This window comes from Notolepis coatsorum (genome assembly GCF_963971535.1).
Source record: "Notolepis coatsorum genome assembly, chromosome: 9".
Classification (NCBI taxonomy): domain Eukaryota; kingdom Metazoa; phylum Chordata; class Actinopteri; order Aulopiformes; family Paralepididae; genus Notolepis; species Notolepis coatsorum.
In genome coordinates, this window is record NC_140173.1 from 126,776,905 (window position 1) to 126,804,404 (window position 27,500).

At 43.9% G+C, this 27,500-nt stretch overlaps 1 protein-coding gene across 1 annotated transcript in view; it reads left to right on the forward strand.

The window, feature by feature from the left end:
* Window positions 1-27,500, forward strand: part of ctbp2a (C-terminal binding protein 2a) — a 249,785-nt gene that overhangs the window by 1,334 nt on the left and 220,951 nt on the right. The gene's annotated exons all lie outside the window — the stretch shown is intronic.

The window sequence follows — 27,500 nt, forward strand, 5'->3', positions numbered from 1 at the left end:
TAGCACCGGGCCGGCCCGCAGAGAAAAGAGTGCCCCTGGTTGCCTGCCTGGTAATGATATGCTGGCCATGATGGCCGGCTAAAAAAATTCCAGGCGAGAGAGAGGGGCGTTTGGCTGAAGCTGTCCTCCCCTAAAGAAATGCTTAGTCCATGCACTCATATGACTTTGCTGACTAACAGAGTGGTTGCTGGAAGTGACTATTCTTATTCTGTCAAAGGCGGTGATGTAGGACTAGGAAGACCTTTCTTTACATCACTTAACTGGAGATGTGCAGAGAATAACCAGAGATCATTCAGGAAGCAGTCTTAACTCATTCAACAGGGGGGGGGGGGGGGGGGGGGGGTAATAAAACCTCACAAAGTCTTAGTCGACAAAATCAAATAAAATGTAATGTATTTGTATAGCCCGAAATCACATGGAATGGTCCCCATGGGCTTTACAAGTCAAGAAGAAACATCACAATAGATCCAGAACAAAAACCACCATCAAATCCATATATGCAACAGCAGCAACACTCAATGAAGATGAGGAACGACTCACTTCCGTTCCGACCTGACATGTTAATGGGTTAGGCTAAGAGAGGCCAGCCCTATTCTCATGACATCTCCTATAGGTCGGCTCTTGGACGCAGTATACTCGTATCTCAGGAGGAGTGAGGAGAAGTAAGAGGCAATTAGCCCAGACGAGAGAGGAACTGATTTAGGCCTCGTTAGTGCCGCTGTTGCTCCGATATTGGGGAAGTTCAGGGTTGTTGTGGTGTCTTTAGGTGAAGTGTTTGAACCAGGGCCCTGTTTCTTGTACCTGGATAACTGAGTTAGCCGGATAACTTTAGCTGGATAACTGGGTTAGCCGGACTTTCCGGTTTCATGTACGTGGATTTTCCAAATCACCATGACAACATATCCAAAAGTTTGAGCCTGGTCGAAAGCAGAGTTTAAGTTCAAGTTAGCCTGAACTATCGCCACGCCCCCGCAAAGAAGTGACAGCCCGTTTCCTGAAACTATTCCCACAGTCTACGATCTGCATTATACCATTCTGAATTACGTTTTTGTGCTCCATTCTTCCAGAGGGGGCTTTTGAAATGTAAAATAGACCCAAAATGCTGATATTAAATTCACTTTGTCCTAAATAATGCACGTTATATATACCGTGGCGAGCGACGGTGGCGCTCGCTCGTGCGATGTACACATGATGTGGTTATTTTAATTGTAACTGGGATTAAGATGTCTGATGAGATGCGCTGTTTGATGGATTTGAGAAATTGAATGAGCCGTTGACGTCACATTAATGAATGAGGATAAAGAGATAAACTTCATTCAAAACAAAGGATATTCTAAACACGGGTCTCTCGTTCATTAATGTATAAACAATGAATATATCCCATCTGGCCCAGTGGCCCAGCGGTAGTGCTCAAGCCTGCCAATCCAGCGACCGGGGTTCAAATCCCGGTGTTTCCAATATGATTTTTTTGAATATAATATTAATGATTATACGCCAAAGTAGCCTGGTTTTAAGTTAAAATATTATAAATCTACATGCATTGAGGATGTCATTCTTTATATAGCTCTCAACGTGCACCAAATTGAATTATTCCTATATTGCAAAAAGAAGGAAAAGACTAGGGTCTTGAACCCCGGTCGTCCGTGTGAAAGTCAAAAGAAGAACCCGTTACACCACAGAGAAGATAAGTAAAAGATTGACTATACATCAATCAATGGGTAAGAGAGCCGTATCGTAATTCTGTATAACAGTTAACTAATAATTTTCGCTAGCAAGATCTCATTTGATTATTCAATCCAGCAGGCAAGTTTAAAGAAATATAATCTGATTGATTGAGGTAATGAGGGACTTAGAATTAGCCTATAGATAACGCATTTAACTTGTCGGCGAGGCGATTGAGCCGTATTGCAATCTGTCAATAAAGTCTTAAATCAATTAATCAATCAATGCCGTTGAGAATCAGGATCTCTGCCATCGATACGTGCTGGCTTTTCACCTAAAACGGCCGCGCGCATTTAGCCTGACTCGCAAGTCTGGCTTGAGTTAACGAGACTGAATCCACCTTTGTGAAACAGGAAAATCCCGGCTTCGAACATCGGGTTAACTGAAGCTGGATAATGGACATCTTGATCGACTTAGTTGAACCACGTACATGAAACAGGGCCCTGGTCTCTCATTGTTGACTGTTAGTTTAGATATGCTGCCTGCCACTAACATGTCCACTGCTGGTATTGATTCTGACACCTATCTTCTCGACCAAAGGCTGCTTTTCTGTCATCTTCTACTCTACAAGTTACTAAAGACGTTTGATTGGCACGACCAAAGGGGGGGGGGTGGTGGTGAAGGATGGGTGCGCTGAAACTAGGGATGCACCGATCCGCTATTGGTATCGGTATCGGCCGCCGATATCAGTAAAATAGCTGGATCGGGTATCGGTAAAAAAAAATATATATCAGATATTTTTTTTTTTTTTTAATTGTACTTTTTTAATAAATAAAATAAGATAACCATTCAGTACATTTATATCTATGTGTTAATTTGTTACATTTAGTTTCACTAATTTAGGAAAGTAATGTTTTAAGTCAAGCCTGATGTTGCCTTGCACAAAAGAATGATCCCAGTCTCTTCCACACACAGTGACAGTGAGGCATACAGTTTATTAATTGAATGAATGAAGTTTATTTTCTGTCTTTGTTTACAAAAAAAATCAAAAACACACTTGTGATCCTTTACAATTCTTAAAAACAAAATATATTTAAATAAATGTATTTATTTATTATATATATATATTTTGTAAAACCTTTTGGATTTTTTTTTTGACAATGGGTATCGGATCGGTATCGGCCCAAACCCAGGTATCGGTATCGGGACTGAAAAAGTCGGATCGGTGCATCACTAGCTGAAACTCAATTAATCGCCGGCCCTCGATGGTAACATTTTCTTATGTAATGTGCTCTTCTATGTGACAGAAAATACTGAGAATCAAGTCACTTTGTGTCAGGAATGGAGGTAGGTGAGTTCCAATGGGTGAAGGCAATCACAGAGACGGAGAGTGTTTACTCTTGAACAGGTTCGACTTTAATAGTAAGAACACAAGAGTAATTTCTAAGAGAGATAAATGCTAAATAGCAAAGGCAGGAAATAAGGTAAATAGGAGCTTATTGGAGGTCCAGAGTTGAACCGTCCGCGTTTTCCCCGAACGCAATTAGTGAAGACCTGACAATGAACAAGCAGAAGACAGGTAGGTTACATAGACACCAAATACCAACATTCCACACACACCCCTGTGACAGCCAATCAGGAACCACCCCTAAGTGACAGCACTAATTGACAGGGAAAGGACAGGTGACAAGCCCAGTGACATATGCCAGGAATGTGGGTGGTCACCGACCTCAGTCGGTGTCCAGAACGTAACAGTACCCTCCCCCGACGAACGGCACCAGACGTTCACCTAGGGGCCTCGGGATTCAGCCGCCGGAAATCAACGATCAGGCTGGGATCTAAAATATCCCTTTGAGGCACCCAAGAACGCTCTTCTATCCCGTACCCCTCCCAATCCACCAAGAACTGAAACCCCCTACCCCTCCGCCTACAACCCAGTATCCTCCGCACCGTGTAAATGGGTTGACCCGGTAGGGGTGGACGGTATAAACGGTATACGGTATAAACGGTATGAATTTGCTCTACGGTATGGATTTTGACTATACCGTATAACCGGTAGTGCAGCTCTAAAATAGCAATGACGTCATGTAACCACAGCGCGACTATTTCACTCGCATTTGCCCCTAAAAATAGATAGAATTAGTCATAGATAATAGATATGTGCGAACTGGAAAAAGTTATTTAGGAGGCTTCGCGCAGTGGGCGTGCCAGCCCCTCCCGCACGCATGTAAACACGGGTCTACTAGTAGTCTAGTGGGACGGGACGTCTCCCTGAGCTAACGTTAGCTTAGCTACCGTTACAAAATGACCCAGTCAACTATTCACTTTTAGTTTAATACATGATGAGGCATTGTCTAACCGAACGGTATCTAGTCGGCCAGCTACCGATAGCTCCTGACATCAACAAACGCTCCATCAAGTCTAGTAGAGAGTAGACGTGTATGATAGCTCCGTTAGCCGTTAGCTCACGTTAACGCAAGTTAGTTCACCGTTCAAAACGAAATGTCCCATTGAACTAAATAATTCACTGAGGCGTTGTATTAACGTTATATATCCGGCTAGCAGTAGCTACAGATAGCTCCTGATATCAATGTCTTATAACACTGATTCGATGCGTATTCGAGCTGAGGGCTTGCTAACGTTATAGTACCAATACAATAGGGTCCAGGTGCAGCGCCGGAGAATCCTGGCCGTAGCTCTGCTCGAGGCTACTCGAGTATAGGTCCAGGTGCAGCTCCGGAGAATCCTGGCCGTAGCTGGAGGCTACTAGAGTACACACAGACAGTGGAGCTTGTTGCGTGGTGGCGATGTCTCGCAGATAATACAAGTACAAGTCTAATTATATAATATATATATTTTATAAAAATAAAAAAAAAATTATATAAAATAAAAAATTTTTTTTATCAAAAACGATGATACCGTGATATATACCGTTACCGTCTATTAGGGGTGGACGGTATAAACGGTATACGGTATAAACGGTATGAATTTGCTCTACGGTATGGATTTTGAGTATACCGTGTAACCGGTAGTGCAGCTCTAAAATAGCAATGACGTCATGTAACCACAGCGCGACTATTTCACTCGCATTTGCCCCTAAAATAGATAGAATTAGTCATAGATAATAGATATGTGCGAACTGGAAAAAGTTATTTAGGAGGCTTCGCGCAGTGGGCGTGCCAGCCCCTACCGCACGCATGTAAACACGGGTCTAGTAGTCTAGTGGGACGGGACACGGGAGCTGTCGGCGGCTCCCTGAGCTAACGTTAGCGTAGCTACCGTTACAAAATGACCCAGTCAACTATTCACTTTTAGTTTAATACATGATGGGGCATTGTCTAACCGAACGGTATCTAGTCGGCCAGCTACCGATAGCTCCTGACATCAACAAACGCTCCACAAAGTCTAGTACTAGAGACGTGTATGCTACCTGTTAGCTCACGTTAACGCAAATTAGTTCACCGTTCAAAACGAAATGTCCCATTGAACTAAATAATTCACTGAGGCGTTGTATTAACGTTATATATGCAGTAGCTACAGATAGCTCATGATATCAATGTCTTATAACACTGATTCGATGCGTATTCGAGCTGAGGGCTTGCTAACGTTATAATACCAATACAATAGGGTCCAGGTGCAGCGCCGGAGAATCCTGGCCGTAGCTCTGCTCGAGGCTACTAGAGTATAGGTCCAGGTGCAGCTCCGGAGAAACCTGGCCGTAGCTGGAGGCTACTAGAGTACACACAGACAGTGGAGCTTGTTGCGTGGTGGCGATGTCTCGCAGATAATACCAGTACAAGTCTAATTATATAATATATATATTTTATATAAAAAAAAAAAAAAAATTATATAAAATTCAAATTTTTTTTTTATCAAAAACGATGATACCGTGATATATACCGTTACCGTCTATGCTTCAAATTATACCGTGATATAAATTTTAGACCATACCGTCCACCCCTACCGTCTATGCTTCAAATTATACCGTGATATAAATTTTAGACCATACCGTCCACCCCTTTGACCACCAATAAACCGGGGCGGAGGAACCACAGGCAGTGGCGGGGCCAAGGGCGATGAGAGGAATGGCTTCAACAGGGACACATGAAACGTTTGATGAACCCTCATAGAGCTCGGAAGTCGTAGCTTGTAAGCAGTGATGCCACAGATTACTTGTAAAAGTAATCTGATTACTGATTACTGATTACTCCTTTAAAAAGTAATCCAAGTTACTTTACTGATTACTTGATTATCAGAGTAACTTAGTTACTTTGAAAGTAACTAGGTTACGAAGTCGTCGTCGTTCCCCCAACAGTTTTTTTTTAAACGCTTTATTGAAAGTGCATAAATTGTTTTTAACTTGTTTCTCTGCACATAACGTAAATTGTTAAACTAGTGCTTCAGCTTCTGTACCATCAAGTATGGTAAAGCAACAGTCTATGATGCTCACAGCATTAGAGCAGCCAGCCAGTGGTTTTACAAAACCAGTGTATCACATCTAACAAATGCAGGCTGAACTATTCAATTATATCAACTGTAACTATTAAATTGTTTTTATAAATGTCTCTCTATAAACATACAATCAGTCTCTCTTTAACATGTAAATTAACTGTAAATCTGGCAAATAAGAGCTTTTGCTCTGCCACCATCAAATATACATTAATCAAAAGGGAAAGAAACAATCTCTCTCTTTTGCTGTTTGGCTGGCCTCCGAGTCCTCCTGTACCTAGTCGAAGCGTCGGCTAGTGTTGTGATTCCAGATGCTTTCAATGCAATTGGATGTGCTGTTTTTAGCGGTAGACAGTATTTTAATCATAATCATAATAATAATGTAATCATGTTAAACCCAGATTCGGCTCAAACAAGGGACTAAACACGTTTCGCAATTATGCCACAACAATGTGGAACGCCCTACCCAAAGCTGTAAAGGAATGTGAATCCCTGCCCACATTCAAAACCGCTCTTAAAGAGCACCTACGGGAGGCTGCAATTCGAAACTGGCCACCGTAAATGCCCAAAACCCCCACCACCTCCTAATAGACAGTCTCCTCCCCACCGCATGTATATATTCCCTCCCCGCCGTATGTATATTTCCCTCCCACCCACCCACCCCCTCCTAATGTACAGTCCCCTCCCCATCATATTTATATACTCTGTCAGGATCTAGGGGTAACAGTACTGTATATTTGAATACCGCTTATGTCACAAATGTATCGGTACTAAATACCTATATGTCCCTATGCCATAAATGTCATGTATGTTGTGTATGTCATAAATGTCTATATGAAATAAAAATGGGGGACCCTGATGGAAACAAGACAAACGTCTTTCTCAGGTCTGCATCCCCTTAACAATTGTATGTATTGAGCCGTACTGTATTGTACCCATTCTGCAATCTGTTAAATAAAGTTTTCATTCATTCATTCATTCATTGTTTCCTCCGCATATGCATGTTTTTTTCACCCGGCTTAGCTGACACAAACGTGAAGCGGTTAGACAAGCGTTTTGGGGTGGAATTCTCCGTGCTGCAGACGAGGCTGTAACGAGTCAACGCCCTACTGTCACACGATTGGCGCATATGTCACATGACGTGCTGTGAAGACCCGCCCTACTCTGCCTCTGATTCGCAGACTGTGGATGGGGAATGTGATTGGACCAAAGCAGAGTCACTCACAGACAGAGGGTCCAGTCACGCCGCGGGACACATTGTGTATTTAACCCTTTCACTGCCACACGACGTCACTCCCAAATAAGAAAAACAGCTCAAAATGTATTTTTGACTGTCGAAAACGAAATAAAATACTGCATTCCGCCTGCATTATGAATTTATGATGAGATAGTAACGAAATAGTAACGCACAGCCACTTGGACAAGTAACTGCAATCAGATTACTGGCTTTTAAAGATTAACGCGTTAGATTACTATTTTCGGGGAAAAGTAATCAGATTACAATAACGCGTTACTGGCATCACTGCTTGTAAGCCACTGGATTAACCCGATGAATCACTTTAAATGGTCCTATAAAGCGAGGAGCCAGCTTCTTGGATTCCACCCGGAGAGGGAGATCCCGGGTGGAAAGCCAAACCCGCTGCCCTGGACGGTAAACTGGAGCCGGACGACGCTTACGGTTAGCTTGCCGTTGGGTACTAACCGAAACCTTCTGTAGCGCCTTCCGAACCTGTTTCCACGTCCTGCGACAGCGAGCCACATGTGCCTGGGCCGAGGGCACCTCCGCCTCCTGCTCCTGCTCGGGAAACAGAGGAGGTTGAAAACCATACTGGCACTGAAAGGGAGACATACCGGTAGAAGAGGAGAGAAGGGTATTATGCGCGTACTCAGCCCAAGCCAACCTCCTACTCCACGTTGCCGGACTACCGGCAACGTAACATCTCAAGACCCCCTCCAAATCCTGGTTGACCCGCTCCGTCTGCCCGTTCGACTGCGGATGGAACCCAGACGACAGACTGACAGAGGCGCCGAGGCCGGCGGCAAACGCCTTCCAGAACCTGGAGGCGAACTGAGGACCCCGGTCCGACACGATATCCACTGGCAGCCCGTGGACCCGAAAGACATGCTGTATAACTAAATCAGCAGTCTCCCGGGCCGATGGAAGCTTGGGGAGAGGGACAAAGTGAGCCGCCTTAGAGAACCGAAAATGGTGGTGAACCCGTCCGAAAGGGGAAGACCAGAAATAAAGTCCAGAGATATGTGTGACCAGGGTCGTTTAGGAATAGGAAGTGGTCGGAGGAGACCCGCCGGTGCCCGTCGAGAGGTCTTACTACGTGCGCACACAACAGGCCGCCACAAAGGAACGCGTATCCCCCTCCACTGTCGGCCACCAGAACCTCCTACGGATAAATTCCAGGGTCCTGGTTGCCCCTGGGTGGCTGGTGAGGGATGACGCATGTGCCCACTGTAGCAAGCGTGAGCGCGCCGCCTTGGGAACATACGACCGTCCCGGAGGACCCCCACCCGGATCGGGCTCCCGCGTTAGCGCCGACCTTACCACCCTCTCTATGCCCCAAGACACGGGTGCCAAAATCAAGGCCGGTGGAATAATGGGATGGGGCTGCTCCTCCCGACCAGGAAGATCAAACTGGCGCGACAAAGCGTCAGGTTTGATATTCTTGGAGCCGGGTCTATAGGAGATGGTAAATCGAAATCGTGTGAAGAACAACGTCCACCTGGCCTGGCGAGCGTTAGGCGTTTAGCCCCTTGGATGTAAGCCAAGTTCTTATGATCAGTCCAAACAATGAAAGGATGTGTCGCCCCCTCTAACCAATGTCTCCACTCCTCCAGTGCCAATTTGATCGCCAATAACTCCCGATTACCCACGTCGTAATTACGCTCGGCTGGTGACAGACGGCGAGAGAAAAAAGCACACGGTGCACTTTCCCATCCTTTAAGCATCTCTGAGAGAGCACCCCCCCCCCCACCGCGATGTCAGAGGCATCCACCTCCACAATGAACGGAACCTCTGCGTCATGGCGGTTCAATACAGGAGCGGATGTAAATCGACGTTTAAGATCGCAGAAGGCCGACTCTGCCCTAGGCGACCATTCAAAGCCAGGGAGAGAGGACTTAGTGAGAGCTGTTAATGGTTGGCTAAGGCGCTAAAGTTGGGTGTGTTAAATGCAGTCTTCCACTCGTCTCCTTCTCTAATCCTGACCAGATTGTATGCATTACGTAAGTCAAGTTTAGAAAAGACCTGTGCCCCCTGTAAGCACTCAAAGGCCGTGTCCATGAGAGGTAAAGGATATCGGTTCTTGATGGAAACGTCATTCAATCCCCTATAATCAATGCACGGGCGCTGATCCCCATCTTTCTTATCAACAAAGAAGAAGCCAGCGCCGGCAGGGGAAGTGGACGGGCGTATGTGCCCCGCAAGCAATGCCTCCTCTATGTAGGTGTTCATGGCCAAGGTTTCGGGGCGTGAGAGAGAGAACATTCGCCCGCGAGGCGGGGAGGTACCGGGTAGAAGATTAATGGGACAGTCGTATGATCTATGAGGCGGAAGTGCTTTAGCACACGTTTTGCTAAAAACGTCCGCCAGGTCCCAATAGATCTCAGGCACCCCTATCAAATCGGGATTAGAGGGTAGTTCCCCTAATGTCACCCCCACAGTTGATCGCTACCTCAAAAAATGTACGTGAATCAATGGGCTTGGCAGGAATGAGCCCACCTGCTGGCGCTTTCTCGAAGCCTGACGGCGCACCTTCTATTCCCGACTGGCGCCGAGCTGATACAGCCTGGACCCGACAGCTGCCGAAGCGGTGACCGGTGTGACCGCACCGGAAACAGCGTCGCTCTTTGATGAAGCGCTGCCTCTCGTCGTCCGAGAGCGACAGCGCTCCAAGCTGCATGGATTCATCACCCAGTGGCCCACTCGTATAATGCATGGATGTATCAACACCAGGAGAAGAAGGAAAACATACCTGGGTGTTGTTGACACGCTCCTTCTCCCTCTCCTGGTGCCAATTGTCCATCTTGATGGTGGTGTTGATCAGCACTTCCAGTTGCTCGGGGATCTCACGCACGGAGAGCGCATCTCGCATCCGCGCTGAGAGTCCCCTGACGAACAGAACCACGCAGACGTTCTCCGACCAAGCTGTCTCCCGAGCCAAGATCCGAAAATTGATAGCGTAAGCTGCGACCGTGCGGAGGCCCTGCCGGCAGTCGAGAAGACGACCGCCAGCCTCGAAGATCGAGAGTACCCGGGAAGTATCGAATACTCTTCTAAACTCCCGGGTAAAGGCGTCCAGACTGTCGCAAATTATCGCTCCCGCCTCTAATTCCGCCGTAGCCCAGGAGAGAGCTTGACCGGTGAGTAGCGTGATAATATACGCTACCTGTGCTATCTCCGATGGAAATGATCGTGGTTGCAGCCGGAAAACGAGTAGACACTGGGTGATGAATTCCCGACATCCATCCGGTGATCCATCATAGCGAGCGGGCGCCTGCAGTCGTGGCTTGTGGGACCGTTCCTGGACCCCGAACACCCCCCGACTCTCCTCTGCGTGGACCGCTGCTTCTCCCGTCGCCGACTGAACTCCAGCCACTCCTTCTTGGGCTTGTCGGGCTGTGGCCAACGCCGACTGCGCCACCGCTTGGGATGAGCCGACGATCCCGTTGAGTCGGACTAACTCGGCGCTGACCAGCTGTTGATGTTCTTCCATCCGCTCCTGGGCCGCCCTCTGCGCCTGGAGCATCTCCATGATTGCCTCCATGGAACTCTGATGGTCAGGTCTTCTGTCAAGAATGGAGGTAGGTGAGTTCCAATGGGTGAAGGCAATCACAGAGACGGAGAGTGTTTACTCTTGAACAGGTTCGACTTTAATAGTAAGAACACAAGAGTAATTTCTAAGAGAGATAAATGCTAAATAGCAAAGGCAGGAAATAAGGTAAATAGGAGCTTATTGGAGGTCCAGAGTTGAACCGTCCGCGTTTTCCCCGAACGCAATTAGTGAAGACCTGTCAATGAACAAGCAGAAGACAGGTAGGTTACATAGACACCAAATACCAACATTCCACACACACCCCCGTGACAGCCAATCAGGAACCACCCCTAAGTGACAGCACTAATTGACAGGGAAAGGACAGGTGACAAGCCCAGTGACATATGCCAGGAATGTGGGTGGTCACCGACCTCAGTCGGTGTCCAGAACGTAACAACTTTGCATTGATTTCTGACACTACTATATCAGATTTTGTGTGTTGGGGAAATTCTTCAGCACTACTGATACTGATTATAATAATAAAAAAAAAAATTATCCGATATATATATATATTTCTTCCGCTACCCGATCCATTTTATATCATACCCGATGATATCGGCGCTGGCGGCCAATACCAATATCGGATCGGTGCATCCCTACTACTGATACTCTATTCTAGCCTGGTATCAGGCTGATATCCAGCACTACTGATACTCTATTCTAGCCTGGTATCAGACCAGCACTACTATTGATAATTGGTGCCTTCCTACTTCTGTGTAATTCATTAGTTTCACTTCACTGTGTCTTCTTGTTCCTGTTCTGTCAACCTCATCATCAAATAGGTACGAGAATGAGCTCTCTCTCTCTCTCTCTCTCTCTCTCTCTCTCTCTCTCTCTCTCTCTCTCTCTCTCTCTCCTCCCTTCATCCCCCTAGCCTCCACCCCTCCACTTTCCTTGTCTCTCTCTCCACTCTCCTCTCCATCACTCCCCTCATCCCTGCCTTCATCTCCGCTGGGGGAGGGGTTGAGGTTCCCCTCACGTATCCATGGCCTTTATGTATTCAGATATGAAAGTGCAAGCGTTGCCCTCCACCTCCCCTTGCCCCACCCCCCCCCCCCCCCACCCCCCCTTGCCCCCCCCCCCCCCACCCCCTAAGGCAAAACATGGCAGCTCCTATCAGCCCTTTTGATTTATCACAGATGCCAGGAAAATGCAAACCAGCACTTTAATATTTATGACATCATGCACACAGCTTGTGCTTGATATAGCTAGGTGGGGGAATTCTGTATGTGTGTGTGTGTGTGTGTGTGTGTGTACACACGTGTGTTTGTATTTGGAATCAGGAGACTCTTTTGCTTCAACAGATGTTCCCCGGTGACTGGTGGAGTCAGACAGACCGTGATTGCGAACGCGATTTCACGTACAAGCATGCGGGCGATCTGCTCGTGTAGACATTTTGTTTGTGTGTTTAGTCAGGTGATTGGGAGCAAGTGCACTCCTGCGGGAAGAGGTGATAGTTTTCTCTGAAGGCAGATCTTTCACAGTGATTAATAGGATTAATCACTATGTAATCCTATAGGCCTAAAGAGAAAATACTTTGCTCAACACCTCTTCATTTGGTGTGTGGTTGTCTTTGATAGATGATGATCCCAAGTGAACTGTAGTCAGTGAATGGGAATAGGCTAATCACATGTCACTCAGGCGTTCTCACAGTACATTTACCCTTTGCATTACTAGTGTTTATAGGGCTGTCATCCACTAAAGACATTCTTAGTTGACTAATAGTCATAGGACTTCGACGACTAAGTGAGTAGCCTTTAGTTGATTTAATCGACGGATATGTGAAATTGTGTTTCCCACATGCAGTCATGCAGAAGGAACTCTTTAGTGCTGCTGACCAGAGATGTGCCGATCATGTTTCAGGAAACGGCTGAACTCATTCAGCAGCACAAAAAGAAAGCATTCAAAATGACTTATCGACGAACAAAGTATTGGTCAACTAAGATCACAGTGACCACTTAATTTAGCCTAATTAATTGACTGGTTCTACCGTTCTAATTGAGTAAGAGGGGGGCAGCCCAAACGTTACTATGACCCGTGATCAGCCTATATATTACATATATTATGCCAGTAGTGTAAATTAATTCTCACAGAGTACATGCTTGGACAGGTAATGGTCGGTTTAATCATAGAATATTAGGCCTACATGGAAGAACCAAAATGAGAACGATAATGAACATTTAAACCGTGTGTTGACTATGCATTTGAAGTCCCAGACAACCGAGTAGCAAAGCAAAATTCCAATTGGGTAATAATTTTCTCACATCCTAATACTCTATTTAACACGCTAATTTGGTCGCCGCCAAAATAGCTCTTGTGGATTCCAGTGGCAAAGCTACTAACGCCTTTCTAAAAGTTCCCATAGGAGTTGGTCTGAGAGGACTTTTTTTTTTACTAGCCTCAGTAGCCTGTGATTGTGCTATGCATTGTGCAGAGAGGAGGTAATGGGTGTGAAATTACAATATGCCATCTGCCTACAGCTGAGAACGGACATGATGTCAGTCACTCACACACTGCTCCTCAAAAACACAGAGGAAGGTACGGCTTTAGAACCAAGTTCACTATGTAATCCTAATGGGCCGCCTAATGCCATTTGATATGGACACAGCCTTGGTTGTGCTTGTTTGAGTGTATTGATTTGATTGAATGCCATTTCAATTAGGCCCATGCCTGTTCATCATACTGTTGAATTTTACCTCAAGTTTCAAAGGCAAAATGCAATGATTACCATATTTACCTACAAGATACTTTTAATCTGCTATCTGTTTTCACCTTATGGAAATATATGGCATACGAAAGAGTAGGGCTGACCTTCAAAGCTTTTTTTTGGCATTCGAAGCTTCGGGGCCAAGATTCGATTTTAATTCGAAGCTTCGAGATAAAAAAAAAAGAAGAAAATAATTATATATATATTTTATATATACAAAAAAAAAGTATGTTGTGGGACTTGTAGTCATCAAGTAGTCCACTTTGGTCAACTTTGTTGTTTTTAAATGTGCTCTATAAATAAAGTGGATTGGATTGGATTAATTAATTAAAGGGGACATGCATTGCTATTCCTTGCACTATTTGGGCAACTTTACACAATTCCTGTGAGTCTATGGAACACATCTGTAAGGTTTTTTTCAAAAAAATTCAATGTTTTATATTTCTAATCAAGTACTCAAAAGCATAATTTTTCTCCCTTTGGATTTCAGGCTGTTATTGGATGGGCTCTGCCCATAAGCGCTTTGAGTGACAGTCACCCACACAGTCTGCGACTGGCACAGAGAGAGATAGAGAGAGATTGAGGGGGATCGGAATACGGGCGTGTGCATGGGAGCATGCGCAAAGATATTTTGACAGTGATAAGCTAGTGCTCCCGACTGTGAGGGAGAGAGAGATAGTGAGGGAGAGAGAGCTAGAAAGAGAGAGAGAGGGACACACGGAGCATTTACACACAACCTGTGTAAATGCTCTGTATGTGTGTGAGAGAAGACCCATCCCTGCGGCGCACGCACACACATTTTTTACACACACTCCTGCGCGCGGTCGGTCCCGCACGGTCCCTCTCTCTCTATCTCTCTCTCTCTCCCTCTCGCTCGCTCGTTCTCTGCTGTCTGTCGGACTCGGCACTCTGTTTGAGGAAGTAATCCACTCGCTCTGTTGAGCAAATTGTGAGCGGTGACTACAACCACAGAGCCAATCAGATCACAATCAGCTCAATCAGTACCTTATTCACGTCAGCAATACCGTCAAATCAGAACGGCTTAGTTGAGTGAGGGAAGATCTCGTGAACTCGAGACTAGACTGATGAGTCAATATGATAATTAACGACACAGACTAGGGATGCCCCGATCACGTTTTTTGCCACCGATACCGATCACCGATCGTCGTGAGCCATATCGGCCGATACCGATCCGATACCGATCGTTTTTGATTAATTTTCTTTTTTAATTATTTTATATAATTTTTTATTTTTTTTTATAAAATATATATATTATATAATTAGACTTGTACATGCCCTCAGCTCGAATACGCATCGAATGAGTGTTATAAAACATTGATATCAGGAGCTATCTGTGGCTACTGCTGGCCGGCTATATAATGTTGATACAGCGCCTCGGTGAACTATTTAGTTCAGTGGGACATTTCGTTTTGAACAGTGAGCTGGCGTCAGCTAACATGAGCTAGCTGAGGTATCATACACGTCTCTACTAGACTTGCTGGAGCGTTTGTTGATGTCAGGAGCTATCGGTAGCTGGCCGGCTAGATACCGTTCGGTTAGAGTTAGACAATGCCTCATCATGTATTGGACTGGAAGTGAATGGTTGACTGGGTCATTTTGTAACGGTAGCTAACGTTAGCTAAGGGAGATGCCGTCCTCCCGTCCCACTAGACTAGACCCGTGTTTACATGCGCGCGGGAGGGGCTGGAGGGAGGAGCAGACGCCGCACAGCTCCCGGTGTCTGAGACAGAACTCAGCGAGACGAGCGAGTGAGATCGGTTTTGACGATCCGCGAAAATAAAGCATTATCACCGATCACCGATCACATATTTATACTGATTATCAGCCGATAACGATTGGTGGCCGATCGATCGGGGCATCCCTAACACAGACCACATTGATATAATCCCCCATTGCTAGGAAACAATGCTAAACACTGGAAAAGGCCATTTATAAGGCATGGGACCTTTAAAGGAATAATAAGTCGGGAGCTGCGCTGCCTGGGTGGCTGTTCTCCGTTACACAGCCAACAACATTACATTTAGGGCTGCCGCGGTATTGATTTTTTCCTTACCGCACAAATTTGCGAAGCCATTCAAACCGCTGCGGTAACCGTAATAATTTTTTTTTTAAATGTAATGTAATTTAACTCATTCCGAGCCAACCACGAGTATAGTCGGGTTAACTCGCCATCGCTTTCGTGCCAATCACGAGTATAGTCGTGTTTTAATCGTTATTTCTTTTATTAGCGATATCCATTCATTTTCATCAATCCAACCTGATGTTATCGTTGGGAATGGGTCTGAGCTCGCAAAAGGGCAAATACCGCCGCCTATCGTCTCCCGGATGGTATTGCACATCATTGGATTGGCTGGGACTGTGCATAAAAAAATAAGTCCGGTCCAGGTTTTACTTCTCGGGCATGCAGCTGGATACTATTGCATTGAGTCCCCCCACTGGGAGCATCGTGGATCATTGTGTTTTGGACTATAACGTTGGATTAATGGACGCAATCGATATTTGGAATGGCGATCAGGAATTGGACTAATCTTTTTGCATGACATCAGATGTGAGGTAAGGCCTTTATATTATGAATCTTGGGCTAATCAGATGTTCCTATCACCGCCATCGGAGCGTGTGTGTGTGTGTGTGTGACGTAGTATGTTTCATCATGCATGCACGAAAGGGGGGGGGGGGGGAGCCGGCCCTGCATGCTTTGATCGCAGCCAACAGGACACGGCACACAGACACACACACACACGCTGCGATCACAGGAAAAAGAATTATCGGATCAACGCAAGATTGATAATATATAGTCCTTACCTTGTCTATGATGTACTGCAAAAAGAATAATCCAATTATCTGATCGCCATTCCAAATACTGGTCGCGGCCGCGTGTCCCACGTTATCCACCAAAGGAAATGAACGGGGGGGGGGGGGGGCCTCGTCGATGCATCGTTATAAGCGCTTGTCTTGCTGGAGTGCAGACAGAGTGCAACACAGTCCTACAGCACAGCAGGATGAATTATGAATGGAAATAGCGAATAAAAGAAATAACGATCATAATAACAAGTATACTCGTTGTTGGCGGCCAACAATTGGCGGGCTATACCGAGTTAACTCGTTCTTGGTGGCCATTGTGTTAATGTGTGACCTTATGATTATGTGTATTCTGTAGTAGTCATTCATACACACATGATTATGTCTATTCAAGTTTCAAGTTCAAGTTTCTTTAATAGTTGTCATACAGAAGTACAGAATACTTTTATACAAAATGCTTCTTACTGTTACGCTCCAGAGACTGTGCAAGACAAGATAAGTATGAAATAAAATAACATAGCATGTAAATTAGAAGTAAAAAAAATGAGGTCACAGTGTTCAGTATAGACATATGTACAATGTTCGATGCAGAATAGACGTAACTGAGTTACCATATAATATACAATACTATGCAGTGTACTAATATACAATACTATATAGTGTAAGGCAGAAATGGGATGAGGTGCAATTTAGGTACACTTTACAGTAGGTGTACAAGTAGTAGTGCAAATCCTTTATCAATAAATATAAAGTGTTTGTGTGATCTAAAGTGTGGAGAGTGGGTGCTGCAGTGTGTTGTTTGTTTAAGTGAGTGTGCGTGTGGGTGTGTGTGCTGTGTGCATTTGATGGTTGTTGCATAGTGTTTATTGTTCGTTTAGCAGCCTGATGGCCTGGGGATAGAAGCTTCTTCTGAGTAAATTCTGTAGCCTATTCATTCATACACATATGATTATGTGTATTCTGTAGCCTATTCATTCATACACTGGAAAATATGTTAAAGCTGTAATAATAATTTTCTGTAAACAAACCCTTAATTTCTCCCAAAACAAAAGCCTTGTGTCGTTTCTCCAAAGTGATAATTTTAAACACACAATCTTGTAAGTAACTAATAGATTTGCTGGGGATTTCTTTATTCTTTTTGTGTATGGACCTTGGACCACTAGATTTCAACTAGTGATGCACGATATATCGGCCGCCGATATAATATCGGCCGGTATGGCCGTTTTTTTTTACACATCGGTATCGGTCCGATATCAAGATAGGGCCGATATAATTTTAAATTTTTTTTAAAGTATGCGTTTTGGAAAATAGCTCTTTATTTGATTATCATAAAAAAGTGTTTTCTATACAGAGATATCGACATCGGTAAATATCGGTATCGGCCAGAACAGCAATATTAATATCGGTTATCGGTATCGGCCACAATTTTCACATCGGTGCAGCATCACTAATTTCAACTACAGTAAATACAACCTTCTCTCCGGCATTTCTTGGTAAATACTTCACCTACAAACATAATGCTTTTCTGACAGCAAAATATTGATGTAATCAAAAGATTAGCTGAGAAGAAAAACCTTTTTAAATGCATAGGTTTATAAAATAGGCAGAGCAATAAAATAAATGATGGAATAACAACTGGTGGCGCAGGGTTGATCAAGTAGGACACCATGACTCAACGAGACATTCTGATAGCAGGGTTGATCAAATAGGACACCATGACTCAATGAGACCTTCTGATAGCAGGATTGATCAAATACATGTAGGACACCACGAATCAATGAGACCTTCTGATAGCAGGGTTGATCAAGTAGGACACTGTGACTTAACGAGACCTTCTGATAGCAGGGTTGATCAAGTAGGACACCATGACTCAACGAGACCTTCTGATAGCAGAGTTGATCAAGTAGGACACCACGACTTAACGAGACCTTCTGATAGCAGGGTTGATCAAGTAGGACACCACGACTTAACGAGACCTTCTGATAGCAGGGTTGATCAAGTAGGACACCGTGACTCAACGAGACCTTCTGATAGCAGGGTTGATCAAGTAGGACACCATGACTCAACGAGATATTCTGATGGCAGGTGGTCATAAGATGTTCTGAAAATGTAGAAAATACTGTTAATTTTTATTTTTATTTAAAGGGGTTTGATTGATTGATTGATTGATTGATTGATTGATTGATTGATTGAACATTTTATTAACAGATTGCAGAATGGGTACAATACTGTACAGCTCAATACACACAATTGTTAAGGGGATGCAGACCAGAGAAAGACTTTTGTCTTGTTTACATCAGGGTCCCCCATTTTCAATTCATCATGACATACATGACATACAGGTAGACAGTACTGTTACATCTAGACATTTATGACATACCAGATCTACAAATATACAGTACTGTTTATGTGTACAAAAATATAAAAAAAATAGAGTACATTTGAGGGGGAAGAAACTACATTGGAGGAGGTTGGGTAGGTGGGGTGGGGGGGGGGGGGGGGGTAACTACATTGGAGGTGGTTGGGTGGGGGGGGGGGGGGGTTGGGTAGGCGGGGTGGGTAGGGGGGAAACTACATTTGAGGGGGTTGGGTTTGGACATTTACAGGGGCCAATTGCAGTCTCCCGTAGATGCTCTTTGACAGTGGTTTTGAAGGCGGGTGGGTAGTAGGGGTGGAACGGTTCACAAAATCAATGGTTCGGTTCGTATCACGGTTTTGGGGTCACGGTTTTCGGTTTAGTTCGATATGCGTTGTTTAAATTTTTTTTTAACATAATGTAACACTCCAACAATTTAAACATGCTTCGCATTTATTTGAAAGAACATTTTTTTTTACAGCAGTTTGCCTTAAATAATGTTTGGCACAAAAAGACCGAACTGACTGAAAAATATAGGCTACATTTGTCAAAGTATTAACTTAGTGCAAACAAACAAAATAATTAAACTTTTCTATTTTTGTGGCCACATTATAGACAAAGGCCATCAACATAAAGTATGCATATGCTGGGCGCCCAAGTGGTGAACCATGTAACGCGCTGCGTCGCGGCACGGCTGACCCGGGTTCGATTCCCGGACCCGCCGTCATTTGCCGAATGTCTTCCCCCCACTCTGTCTCCCGCTCTTCCTCTCTCTCTCTCTCTCTCTACTGGACTGCCCAGTAGAAAAAAGCGATAAACGCTAAAAAATAAATATTAAAAAAAAAAAAAGTATGCATATGCTCAACCAGCACTAGACTTTCCTTTCTTTAACACTTTGATCGCCAGGGTTAAATTCATAATTTACCATCCCTCGCCAGCCCTATTTAACATGGAGAAGTTCCCCTTCTTTGCAGGGCTATAACTTTTTAAATTGTATTGCTAAATTGACATTACTATGGCCCATTCAACGTCCTATATCTATTGTTCAGGGTGTAGCAACGTTATACGTTTTCATTCACATATTCATACTAAAATACGGTCTAAAGTATAAGTATGTTTTTATCGTTTTCTGCAGCTTTCTCCAGAACTTGATTTATAGCCCCAAATGCATTATATTGATGATGAAATACAGTTTGATAGGAATCTGTGCGAGCAGGGAGCGAAATAAACTTTTTGAGTCAACGGCCAGTGGCGGGTAGATGGGAAGAATCTACCCGCCAAGCATATTTCTTACCTGCCAACTTTTTTTTGATAAAAAAAAATTATTATTATTTTATATAATTTCTTTTTTTAATAAAAATATATATATTATATAATCATACTTGTGATTGTGTTATCTGCGAGACATCGCCACCTCGCTGTCTGCAAACAGCTCCACTGTCTGTGTGTATACTCGAGTGGCCTCCAGCTCCAGCAAGGATTCTCCGGCGCTGCAGCTGGACCCTAAACGCTACATTCAGCATGCAAAAGGATTCTCCTGAGCTACAGCTGGACCCTATTCATGCGATGTAAGCCAGGGACTCGAATACGCATGTTGTTGTTGTAGGACATTGATGTCAGGAGCTTTCTGTAGCTACTGCTGGATGGCGTTGGGACAACTACGACATTTCGTAGTGACTAGTGAGCTACCTAGCCAACGGAGGTATTATGCACTGGACTATTGCTGGAGCATTTGTTGATGTCGGGAGCTATCAGTAGCTAGCCGGCTGGATAACGTTACACAATGCCTCATGTATTAAACTAAGTGAATAGTTGACTGAGTCATTTTGTAACGGTAGCTAACGTTATCGCCACCACGCAACAAGTCAAAATGCTCGCTATCTGCAAACAGCTCCACTGTCTGTGTGTATACTCGAGTAGCCTCCAGCTCCAGCAAGGATTCTCCGGCGCTGCAGCTGGACCCTACTGGAGCTAACGTGTACTAGGTAGCTACCTATCCAACGGAGGTATTATGCACTACTAGACTTGCTGGAGCATTTGTTGATATCGGGAGCTATCAGTAGCTAGCCGGCTAGATAACGGACAATGCCTCAGTATTAAACTAAAAGTGAATAGTTGACTGGGACATTTTCTAACGGTAGCTAACGTTAGAGCAGTCAGCAGACTGCCCGGACACCGGCCCGACTCTAGCCTCTCTGTTTACATGGGGTTGGGAGGGGCTGGAGGAGGGAGGAGCAGCGCGTTGCATGTCTGTGTGCTTGAGACAGCGAGTGAGAACTCCGCTAAGAATTGGATCATGTTATTCGATCGGTTTTCACATGACTATTTCGTTGCCCGCCACATGGCGGACAGACCTCTCAGTCCCACCCGCCAAATGTAAAATCTGCCCGCAAATGGCGCTTGGCGGGCTTTAATTTCGCTCCCTGTGTGCGAGATAAAAAATGTCAACTGGACGTGCTTCTAGGAGTTACTAAGTATGATCTGATGTTGACCGGATGGGCGGGGGGTCGTCTATAATTCCGTGGCCAACGTTATATCATTCATCTAGTGTGGGTGATATGATCATTAGAGCAGTTAGTACCAAACACGTTGAAAAATAACGCTGGATCTTACCGTATCTTCCTCGCGCCGTTGGACGATGAGCGTGGAACTGAAATATTCCTATTATGGGATGTAGAAATATCCGATCCATTTCCAGGTTGTATAATAGTATATACGTCCAAATCATGTTGTTTATCGAGTTATTTGCAACCGATCGACGTCCAGTGTGTCAAGATGGAGTCCCGCTAACGATAGCGAGTGCCCGGACGAAATATGGGTGAGCACCACTTCATCCGCATCACTTCCTGTTTGGGCGAACCGCCGATCGGCCACCAGATGGCGCTCTTGAACCGTTGGAGAGTTGAGAGGGGCTCAACAGTACATATCATGTCTCCGGGGGAAAAATATGATTTCGATCACAGATTTTTGAAATATCGATATCAAAGACGCTGCCCAGCGTCTTCGGCAGAATAAGCATGGCGGGGAAAGACGCTGCCCAGCGTTTTCGGCGATTAAAGTGTTAAAATAAACACAAAAAAACAATGTCAACAATGTTTAAATTCCCTGATTGTCAGTTCTTAAATGGACAGATTCGTTTTCCGCTTGAAATTAAAGTGCAGTATTTGAAATACAATGATAGGAATATGCCAGGAAGATTTCTTATCAAAAGGAAAAGTGTCACTGTTACAGTATTTAAAATAAATAAATAAACAAACAAATTAGAAGGCCATGAATATAAAATACAGCATAAATCAAACTAACACACACACTGTACTGTTTCAAAACAACACTGCTCTGTTAATTCTATTTTTAAAATACGTACATTGTCTGTCTACATTTATTTAGACTAACATTATTTAAATATTGAGTGCAACACTAATTGTGAAACTGTTGGGGCCTAACAGCCCTGGGACCATGACGGAAATAAGGGTCTTACTCTTTCCTTTGGATCCTTGTGTGTTTTTAATCCATCAATAAAATAAAATAAAATCAACGTAATTCGGTGAGTTGGAACTGTCTATGGGTTGGGTTGGGGGGTCCGCACGGACAATTTAGCGTGTGGTACCTTCGGTCCTTCTCGACTCTAACGTTACAGGAGTTGAATCGAGTTGATAACATGCAGTGGAAAGGCGGCAATAGTCCCGGTTGGAGTTAGTAAACACAGTTGTATGTTAGCCTTCTTGGATGTTGAATAAACGCCTATCATTGTCTTTCAACACCCCGCCTCTCAGACTCCCATTTTCTCCTCTGCTAGCTAGTAGCTACGGTGAATGAATGAATGAATGAATGAAAACGTTATTTAACAGATTGCAGAATGGGTACAATACAGTACGGCTCAATACACATAATTGTTAATACTTTGAGTGCCAGCAGGGGGCGCCAGAATTAGCGCTTGAATGCCAGCCTTTTTAGACTGATTTTCTGATATATATATATATATATATTATGGCTATGTGTCTAATACGCCCGTCTCTTATCAATGACTTGCTTGCAGTCAACATGTACGAAACGGATTTCTTTTTCATCTGTACTTTTCCGTTTTATACCATTTTGAAAAACGCTCGTTTTTGGAAATTTCCAGAAAATAAAAAAGATTCTGTGATGAACGCCCTTTAGTGGAATACACAAAGCACGTTGTAATTTTTCGGCCTATTTATGAATCGTTTTCAAATAAACGCTAGATTATCGATAGTATATGTGTACTTATGCACGCTAGAGAAGCGGGCTGAAAAATCGATTATCTATTTCCTGGTCAACACACACACACACACACATACACATATAGGGGACACGTTGAGATATATGTGAAAAAAACTCTGATTACCCCAAGACTGGTCAAATTGATTCCTCACCTCACATCAGATGTTCTGCAAAAAGATTATTCCAATTCCTGAGCGCCATTCCAAATATCGATCGCGTTTATTGATCCAACGTTAGGTACTCGAAACACATATTCCATGCTGTTTTTTTTTTTTATTATTATCTTTTTCCCCCTCCATTTTCCTCCGATTTTCTCCCATCCCAATGTTAGTCGTATGCCAATTCCCAGTCCCTTCCTGGTCGCTGCGCACTTACCCCCCACAGTCAGATCATCTGGGAGAGAGGAGGCTACCACGTGCTTCCTCCGACACACGTCCAGCCAATCACCGCTTCTTTTCACCTGGCAGCGCGGATTCTCATTGAGAGGGCGTAGCGTGTGGGAGGATCACACTATCCCCCTCAGGTCCTATCCGCGCTTAGCAGGCGCCCCGACCGAACTGTAGGAGTCGCTGTTTACAACGACCCGGACCCACCCCGCCAGCTTCTCCCACCCTCTAATACAGCCAATTGTATTAGTGTGAACGGCCAGCCAAGCTGGTGACAACCCCGGAGCTGTGAGCCGGATTCGAACAGGCGAATCCGGCTCACAGCTCCGGGGTTGGTGACGAACGCAATCTCCGCTCGGCCACCTAACCGCCCTATTCCACGCTGTTCTGAGTGTCTACAATGAATGGGATCGGCTCGGGTTACATGCCTGATAAGTAAAATGTGGATTCCGGAGTTTTCTTTTCTCATCCATTTCCATTGAGTCCAATCCAATGGATGCATTACCATCCGGGGGACGATAGGGGCGGTATTTTCCCTGTTCGAGCTCAGAGCCAGTCCCAATGGTAACGTGAGGCTAGATTAGGGCTGGGCAATTAATCGAAAAAATATCGCGTTTTCGATTCATAGACCTATGCAATCTCATTTCTAAGTTATGACGTTTTTTTTATTATTCTTTTTTTTACTTTTTACTTTACTTTTTTAAATGATGACGATTCTGACTTGAGTTATTTTGTATGTTACAAGATACTTTTAAGTTTAAGTCAAGCACTTTCATATATGTTATGTTTAAGTTTACGTCAAGCACTTTCATATATTATGTTGTCTGTTTAAGAAAGAGTGCAATAAATGATTTGATTTAAAAAATAAGAATCGTGTGAGAGAATCGTGATCTCAATTCTTAGTAGGGGTGGGGGAAAAAATCGATACGTAGTAGTATCGCGATACTTTGCGTGGCGATACTGTATCGATACAGGGACGCCAAGTATCGATATTTAATTATTCATAAAAAAAAAATTGTATAAGGAAGTTGCATTGTTCATTTCAATACCTGTAATAGTACAGTAGTCCAATATGACTGTAATACAAACAGTTCAGTTTGTCAGGTACATGCAACACAGATTAGTGTCTGCTTGAGAAAATACCATGTTCTGCAATAAAAATTATTGAAGTGAGATGAACAGACTGAACTTTATTTGATTAGATAAAACATGTCGACAAAGTTTTACTTTGCAGTTGAAAAGGGTAATACATTTAATTTAAAAAAAAAAAAAAAAACATTGTAATATTAATATCGCAATACTCAGCGTATCGCGATATATTTAGTATTGCGATACTATCGTATCGTGACGCAAGTATCGCGATAGTATCGTATCGTGAGGTCTCTGGCGATTCCCACCCCTAATTCTTAGAGAGAAAAATCGTGATTCACATTTGAGCAAGAATCGCCCAGCCCTAGGCTAGATTGATGAAAAATGAATGGATATCGCTAATAAAAGCAATAACGATTAAAAAACTAGACTTCTCATCATTGGCTCTCAACGCATGGCATGAAATAACGAGTTTCTCGTGGCTGGCACTCAAAGTGTTAAGGGGATGCAGACCAGAGAAAGACGTTTGACTTGTTTACATCAGGGTCCCCCATTTTCAATTCATAGTGACATTTATGACATACACAACATGACATCATGACATTTATGGCATAGGGACATACATGACATACAGGTATATAGTACTGTTACATTTGTGACATATACGATACAAATATACAGTACTGTTACCCATAGATCCTAACAGAGAATATACATATGATGGGGAGGAGACTGTACATTAGGGGGGGGGGGGGGGGGGTTTGGGTTTGGACATTTACGGTGGCCAGTTTCGAATTGCAGCCTCCCGTAGGTGCTCTTTAAGAGCGGTTTTGAATGTGGGTATGGATTCACATATTTTTACGGCTGTGGGTAGGGCGTTCCACATTGTTGTGGCGTAATTGCGAAATGTGTTTAGTCCCTTGTTTGTGCCGAATCTGGGTTGCACATGATTTGTGGAACTCCCTCTGGTGTTGTGGGCGTGGTATTCACTGACCTTTGGGAAGTATTTCGACATGTACATGGGTACCTGTGTGGTGTAGTGGGCAGGGGTGAGGTGGGTTCTAGGAGTAAGGTCAAGTAGTAGTCTGACCAGTTTGTTTTGTGATGTTTGTAATCTTGTTTTTAGCGCCTTTGAGGTGCTTTGGTACCATGAGTTTCAAGTTTCTTTAATAGTTGTCATACAGAAGTACAGAATACTTTCATACAAAATGCTTCTTACTGTTACGCTCCAGAGACTGTGCTAGACAAGATAGTATCAAATAACATAGTATAGCATGTAATTTAGAAGAAGAAAATGAGGTCACAGTGTTCGGTATAGACATATGTACAATGTTCTGAGTTACCATATAATAAACAATACTATGCAGTGTACTAATGTACAGTACTATATAGTGCAAAGCAGAAATGGGATGAGGTACAATTTAGGTACAATTTACAGTAAGGTGTACGACTTGTAGTGCAATCCTTCATCAATAAATATAAAGTGTGGGGAGTGGGTGCTACAGTGTGTTTGTTTAAAGTGGGTGTGTGCTATAAGGTGTGTGGAGTGGGTGGGTGTAATCTATATGCATGCTCCTTCCTCCCTGCTTAAAAAGCTGGATTCTGCGTACCATACTGCCATACGTTTTGTAACAGGTGCAGGCTCTCGCACCCACCACTGCACTTTGTATCAGTCATTAGGATGGTCCTCTCTGTACCAAAGAAGACAATCACACATGTTGATTTTTATCCTTAAGTCATTGCTAGGTAAGCTGCCCTTATATATCTCCAGACTTCTGTCCTTTTATACTTGCTTTTTTAATACCAGACGAGCAGCAAATGGGATGCTGTTAAATGTTCCTTTGATGCAGTCAGAGCTTGGTAAAGCTGCATTCTCCCACTATGCTCCCTTTTTATGGAATACGCTGCAAGTGAAACTTTGTCTACAGGCACTTCCTACTGTGAATGCTTTTAAAGGTATGCTACGATTAGCCCTTTATGAAACATGTAACTGTTTTACCTGATGCTATTGTTGATGTGATTATGCTCCTTGCCACTGCACAAATGACCCTCTGTATTTATATTTGAATTGTATGTTTTTTGTTTAATGCCCTGTTTTATGTTGAAACGTGTTGTGTGCTGTGTTGGTCAGGACTCCCTGGAAGAAGAGATCTTGTATCTCAATGGGACATTCCTGGATAAATAAAGGATAAATAAAAAAATATGTACAATGTTCTGAGTTACCATATAATATACAATACTATGCAGTGTACTAATGTACAGTACTATATAGTGCAAAGCAGAAATGGGATGAGGTACAATTTAGGTACAATTTACAGTAAGGTGTACGAGTTGTAGTGCAATCCTTCATCAATAAATATAAAGTGTGGGGAGTGGGTGCTACAGTGTGTTTGTTTAAAGTGGGTGTGTGCTATAAGGTGTGTGGAGTGGGTGCTACAGTGTGTCTGTTTAAAGTGAGTGTGTGCGTGTGGATGTGTGTGCTATGTGCGTTTGGTGGTTGTTGTTGTGTAGTGTTCATTGTTCGTTTAGCAGTCTGATGGCCTGGGGATAGAAGCTTCTTCTGAGTCTTTCTGTGCTCGCCTTGAGACTCCGGTATCGCTTGCCTGACCGCAGCAGTTCAAAGAGGCAGTTGTTCGGGTGACTGGAGTCTTTAATGATTCTCTTAGCCTTGCCCTTGCAACGCTTGTTGTAAATGTTCTGGAGGGTGGGGAGCCCCCCTCCAATTGTGCGTTCGGCTGAACGTGTCACTCTTTGTAGTCTGCTTCGGTCTTGTGCAGTGCTATTCCCAAACCAGGAGGTGATGTTGCCAGTCAAGATGCTCTCTATTGTACATGAGTAGAAGTTCTTAAGGATCTTCTGACTGACTTGGAACTTCCTTAGGCGCCTGAGGAAGTAGAGGCGTTGTCGTGCCTTCTTCACAACACTGTCAATGTGTGTGGTCCATGTCAAGTCCTCGGATATGT